This window comes from Colossoma macropomum, unplaced genomic scaffold (assembly GCF_904425465.1).
Source record: "Colossoma macropomum unplaced genomic scaffold, Colossoma_macropomum, whole genome shotgun sequence".
NCBI lineage: Eukaryota > Metazoa > Chordata > Actinopteri > Characiformes > Serrasalmidae > Colossoma > Colossoma macropomum.
The window spans coordinates 32,809,758-32,817,077 of record NW_023494787.1 but is presented as its reverse complement, the minus strand read 5'-3'; positions in this window follow the sequence as shown (position 1 = coordinate 32,817,077).

Below are 7,320 nucleotides of genomic sequence, written 5' to 3'. Positions count from 1 at the left end.
GCTTCGTCACCCTGTAACTGGAGCTGCCTGAATGTGGTTTTGGAGCCTTCCTCACCATGTGAGGGTAAGGAATGGCGTCCGAAGCTTTCACGGCCCCGTGCTTCCTCTATCCATGCCCGGGGATTTGGACGGTGGGGTGGAGGGCCCAAGCGCGTCATCTTGTGGTGATGAAGGGGAAGAAAGTCTTCCTCTGGAGTAGTAGAACCGCTGGAGGCCAAGTCGTCTTCACGCTGACTGGAATAAGAACGAATAAGAGAAAACTGTGTATGAAATTTAAAAAGTGTAAAAGCTAACACGGACCAGAAAATAAGTTATTTCAAAGTCAAAACTCAACTGTAAGACTTTCTATTATTATCTGTTCTTAAGCATTGTTAAATCTGGATTTTAGATAATTAAGTAGATAATCCCTGTTGAACATTTGATATTACAGTAGTAAAACAATTTGTACATATAAAAGACACATTATTATTTGCACTGTGCATATAAAAATTAACATATTTACATATACACAGTGCAAAAATGAGACTAAGTACAGAAGACAACAGCATCAAACAGAAGGATTTAGTGGTGTGCATTACCAGCTTGCTTACAATAACACAATCAAAATGTCCACTATGCTGTTACAGGGATAATAACTAACTACAAATCCAGCAAACAACACCATCTCTTTTATGCTAAACAGTGCCTACTATTTGCAGTCAGAAATGGTAATTCTTATTTGAACTCCGCAGCAGAGAGGCCAGGTGAGCCTTACCTGTCAGAGCAGCAGTCGTCGTCTCTGTCACACAAGTAAAGGTCACAGCCAGGGCTGAGGATGCAGAGAGAGCCTCCACTTACATCGCAGTAGCTGCTCACCACCGACACTTCATCAGAATCCTCCTGATAGGCCAGCAAAGCACGACCAGCCAATTACAAAACAGAGCAAATCACCATATCATCCAATGGCAGCTGCCACAGGAGGATTAGGGTGCTTAGGCAGAAACCTCACTTGATCTGTGTACTTTGACGTACTTGACTTGTGTGAGAAGGTTAAAGATGTACTAGCAGCTTTTTCACTCTGTGAATTACAGTTCAGCACATGATTTGCTGTCAGTACATTACAATCAGCTATGAGCATTGCAGGCCTATTTACTCAAACAGTGCAAAGTCAATCAAATACTGCCAGAACTAGCTAACTTAAGACTTTCTGTTTCTGATTTATTGTCTGAATCTAATCTTGATTAGCAGCCTCCCCAGGGTGAGTTAGTTATCCAAAGGCTGATCGAGATTCAGTTTTTACCGAAATTGCTTCTGCAAAAAAGCTGGAGGAGCTGAACACAAGACACAGCAGCTTCTTTTGCACAGCTGATTCATATAATCCTGGGTGTCTTTTCCTCTCTATCTTACACACTCAACTCCATGTACGTGTGGCTAGGTTTGCATTACGTTGCTGTAATACTAGCTGGGTGCTGCTCTGCTTCATCATTATTTAATCTCTCTGCCGTTCCTCTCTCTCTCTCTCACTCTAGTGTAACATGAAATAATAGCTAGTGTGTAGACATCAGCATCAATCCCAATACTCTCACTATTAGACAAAGCGGGTAAATAACCTATTCAACTCAGAATGACATTCAACCTAAGGTCACTTTTTCCAGTCATATTGCTTCCAGCTGAAAATGAAATTAGTTACACACCATCACAGCTCTCTCTCTCTCTCTCTCTCTCTCTCTCTCTCTCTCTCTCTCTCTCTCTCTCTGTTAGTAAAGGTGTATTGTATTACTTGTGATTCCCCAAAGAGCAGCAAATGATCTGCCTTCATTAATTTGTAATGGGAGCACACACACACATACTCCATCCCCCATAAGCCCCTGTGCTTTCTTTAATATTTCAGTGTGTGTTATGGGAGCCACAACAAGTTTTTATATGACAGATATGATCCTAGTGTACTCCATGCTAACTTAGACCATGTCAAATTTGCATGAAAAAGTTTAAGCTAATCCTCCATTTAATTCATTCAACCATGCACATTTTCAAAACTGCATTTGAAATATTTTTTTAGTTAATAAAAAACAAGAAGAAAGAGGGCGGAAAGAAAAAAGAAATAATGAAAATAAAGAAAACAGGGGGCATACATGTTAATAATGTTAAAAATATTAATTGAACCATCATCTGCAGTACTGTTCATCCAGTACTACATCAACAATCATGGTAAGCAATACAAGCACTAATATGTAGAAATTATGGGACAAAATGAAAAATTTAACCACCACTAATTCTGTTGTAAACATGCTTACTCGCATACAGTGGTGCTGTAGTAGTCTCTAAATGGAGATTTTCTGGCTTTAAGACTTTGAAAACCCCTTTATGTTCACCATTTTTGTACGACAACAAGTGCAAGAGTTACACTAACTACTTGGTTGCATTTATTGGCCTATAGATCAGTGGCTAGGCTATGAGTTAGCACCGGTTAACACCGTAGGGATTCCCAGTGGCTGTATGACTTATTGGATAATGCATGCTGGGTCTTGTAGTGAGAGAACATTGCTGAATGAAAAATAAGAATGTGAATTGTGAAACTGATGAGGCACTACAGAATAACACAATAACATATTAAACGTTTAGACCAGAATCCCAATTTTTTTTAAAGAAAATATCTTTGTGTAGTCAGTCACTGCATCTCATTTTGCCCAGCTTAAAAAAACTAAGAAACTCCTTTATCCATAATGTATGAGAGGGAGGTGTCGAACACTTCCATCTAATTAGAATCAAACACCTGACCAGAAAAGAGACAAAGGCTAAAAAAAATAGTCTTCAAGGTAGAGAGCAGAGCTACTGGTGGAATCACTACAACAAAGATTTCAAAGCAGTGGATGTGTTTGGGTTTTCCAGTTATAGCTGATAGTGATTTAAATATGTCTGAGCAGTAAGAGTATAAAGAAGGGCAAGACCAGAACGTGTGTATGGTTTACTGGTGTTTGGTGACACCTTCATAAAGACTACCGCAATGGCTCTTACACACCAACTGATTTAGTGAAACGTTGCTCATCACTCTTACCTCACACAGCTGAGACTCTCTAGCACAGTGGCTTTAAGCCTGGTCCCCCTAGACTGTCTTGGGCTAGAAACCACTGGGCTAGAAAGTCTCAGGTAGGTGGCAAGTGATGTCTTTGTAGTCAGTGTGTGGTACAGACAAGAACCATTCTATAAAGCACTAGTTCTCAGTGCAATTATCTGTAATTATGTGTCTTTAATTATTGATTGATAGTATTATTGATTGTAATTTCTTGTCAACTTCTCCATCTTAACTTTTCATCACTACTTTCTGTTCACTCTAAATCTGATACTGTTTTTTCTAATTCTGATTCTGCTTTTTCTGATATGCTGAAAATCATAACAAAAAATAAAAAAAGGTTGTAGACAAGACAGTGTTTGCTGACAATACAACTTAAAAAATATGTAATGCAATGTAATATGGTAAAATTATGTTTCCTTGAGTAAAGGCATACCCTTGAGAACAGCACCACAATGACAGTTTAGTACTTTTTTTTCTGGGAGCGCGATTCTGATTCTGCTTGTTCTGATACTGATTCTGAATATGATTCAGCTCTTTCTGATTTTGATCTGAAACAATCCTCACAAAAGGCTGCAATAATGGCACATGGGGGTTGCTTGTGAGCAAATGTGCCCTTTGCGACAGGACTACTCAACATTAAACATGATACTGCTTTTTCAGATATTCGGATTCGGAATCTGAATATGATTCTGTTCATTCTGATTCGTTTTAAATACTGATTCCGCTTATTTTGATTCCAATTCTGCCTTTTCTGATTCTGAATCTGATTCTGAATCTCATTCCATTCAATCAAACTTGTTCTGAATTTCATTCTGTTCAATCTGAATCTGATACCATCTGCCTGTCTGCTGTTTCAGAGCTCAGTTTCTCATTCATCTAAGAACAATTATTCACTTATTCACAAAAAATATTTATTCTCTCTCTCTCTCTCTCTCTCTCTCTCTCTCTCTCTCTCTCTCTCTCTCTCTGTGTGTGTGTTACCTTGTTGCTTGTCTCTTGCTCCTCTTCTCTCGGTACCTGAGCTGTGCTGTGGCTGCTGTTTTTCTCCACAGAGGGGTTTACCTGCTCTGCTTTGTGAGGTGTGTGTGTGTGTTCGAGACGCAGGCAGTCGTGGCAGCGGGACGAGTTGAAGATGTTTGGCTGAAACTTTGGGCACACGAGATCATCACCAGTGAAGGGCATTGTGGGTAGACAAGGAATACACACACACAATCATCACACACTGGAGAGAGACAACAGAGAAAAGAAGATCACACATTCATTAATACCACTGATGTCACAGGCAGACAGAGGTAGGTACAACCCCATTTCCAAAAAAGTTGGGACGATGTGCAGAATGTAAATAAAAATAGAATGCAATGATATGTAAATCATGTAAACCATACTTTTAAAGAAAAATTATTACAAAGACAACATATCAAATGCTGAAACTGAGAAATTTTATTGATTTTTGAAAAATATATGCTCATTTTAAATTTGATGCCAACAACACATTCCAAAAAAGTTGGGTTGGGGGTTTACCGCTGTGTTTCACTGCCTCTTCTTTTAGCAACACTCTGTAAGCATTTGGGAACAGAGAAGACCAATTGCTGTAGTTTTGAAAGTGAAATGTTTTCTCATTCTTGTTCGATATAGGATTTCAGCTGCTCGTCGGTTCGGGGTCTGCTTTGTTGTGTTTTTCTTATCATAATGCACCAAATGTTTTTAGCACCTGGACTCTTTTAATACGGAGCAATGCTGTTGTAATACATGTAGAATGTGGTTTGACATTGTCTTGCTGAAATAAGCAAGGCCTTTCCTGAAAAAGACATCGTCTGGATGCGTATGTTGCCAAACCCTGTAAATATCATTCAGCATTAATCATGCCTTCACAGATGTGCACATCACCTATGTCATGTGCACTAATGCACCCCTATACCATCATGAATACTGGCTTTGACTGTGCACTGATAACAAGCTGTGTGATCTTTAGCCCGGAGGACAACAGTGTGCATGATTTCCAAATAGAATTTCAAATGTTGATTCATCGGGCCACAGGACACTTTTCCAACGCAATGTCATTCACTTTTTTTTAACCACGGCCCGTTGAGGGCTCCGTACTTGACAAAGAGTGCAGCCTGTTTTTGTTGATTATTGTGAAATGTCTCAAAACGATGTAACTTAAATATTCTATAAACTTTTCGATCTTATTTTGCCCCCGTCCCAACATACATACCATACTGGACTGAAAATTTCAGTGAAATTCAGACCAAAAAAATGTCTACTGCATCTAGCATCTACTGTACAAATTGTTATAAAATCTCATTAGGTAAATCTGACATTGTATAAATTGACTTTGCACTAGAACAGACTTACCTGTCACACATCCCTCTATTGAAAAATGCAGTTTTTAGCCTCCTGTTTTATATCACTTGGCACAATACTGCTTTCTACTATTTTCAGCTTTTTTTGAGTGAGTACGGAAAAAAGCAGAAACAAATATTTCTGAACATCACGGGGGGGGGATTGGGGGGTTTCGAATTGAGCTGGTTACAGTGTCTCTGATAGAATCCATTGTCAGAATTTTTTACATTTCCAATAGGCAAGTCTGTCATTGTGTAAATCAGTTTTATTTAATGACAGTCTTGCCTGTTACCTATTCCTCTTCTGAGAGACACTTGTCTACAGTCTCCTTTCTCCATGCTTACCTTCAGAAACCAATGACATGAGTTAACAATTATGCCCCATGTAATTCAGCATGAGTTCTATGTAGAACCATTTCATGCTTAAATGGTTCTTTGCATGGTGAAATGGTTCTTCAGATGGATAGGGAATGTGTTGTATGGTTCCATATAAAACCTTTTTGAAAATGGTTCTGTATAGCACCAAAGAGGGTTCTGCTATTGTTACAGTCAAAGGAGAACCCTTTTTGGTGCTTTATAGAACCATTTTCAACAAAGTTCTTTATAGAAACATAAACCAGAAAACACATTTCCCATCAATCTAAATAGCCATTTCACCATGCAAAGAACCTTTTATGAAGATCTTTATAATATGGTAGTCCATGTACTCAAAGATACAGAAGCCCTAAAGGGCCATGGATTTGCATGTTTTTATTTTTTTACTCCATGATAACAAGCTATTTTAATTTCAAGTTATTTATACTATCACAAGGAATGTTACATTGTGATAATGATATTAATAACTTGAGCTCTCAAGAAAACAACGTTTGTTTTTTGCCGTGATGACATGAATATTATAAGATCTCGTTAAAACAAAGGAAATAACCTATCAAGGAAAAAACTAGCGAAGAAAACATGCACATCCATGTTTCCATACAAAGCAAAATGTAACAGAATTTTGTTAGACACACACTACTTCAGATTAATTTTAAGTTTATTTTTAGAGAGTAAAGTAGAACACTTTTTTGCATCTGCTTACATTTTCTCATAATCCCTTGGATATGTCATCTGCAAATTTTGACATGGACAGATATTTCTCACAATTCACCCTGAATACTGTTTTGTCCCTTGAAAGCAAGTTTTTTTCTTTTTAACTGTGTTACAGAATTCACACCTATATTATTTTAATTACTGTCTTGATGGTTGTAATGTAGCATTGTTTTGGATATACATACACAGTGAGAGTTAGCCAAGCTACAGTACATCCTACATTCACAGATCCATCAAACATATGCTATACATGTTTTAGCATGCTGAATCTTTGCTCTTCTATGCTGTGGTTGAAAGTAAATTAGCCACAGCCTCATTTCACTGATCATATTTAATTTGATGCAGATATTTTTTTTATATATTTAGGTTGGGGAGCTTATCTGAATCAAACAACATAGAAATATCACAACTCCTGGTTCCTATCACCACCTTTGAACAAGACATGTGAGTCAGCAAGTTTTTCTAGAACATAACATTTCACTTCTCTAAGATTAAATTATACAGAAATTTTGAAGAATTGGTGGAATTCCCTTTCAACCTCACCTATTGGGTAAGTTGCACCATTTGCCCTCATGCCATTTTTGGCTGAACTGTTCACAAATTGTAGATCTTCATTTCTAGCTGAGACCTATCTGGTGATTATAGTTGTATACAAAAGTTTGGGCGCCCCAGTAAAATAATGTTGATTTTCTAAGTAAAAATAAGTTAATACGTACTCACAAACATGCACACACTGTCTAAGCCTCTTATCCTTCTGGGTCACAGGGGTACTGGAGTCTATATAGAGAACTTGCTTCTGCTTATTTTAATGCACAATTATTGTTTATTTGCTGAATG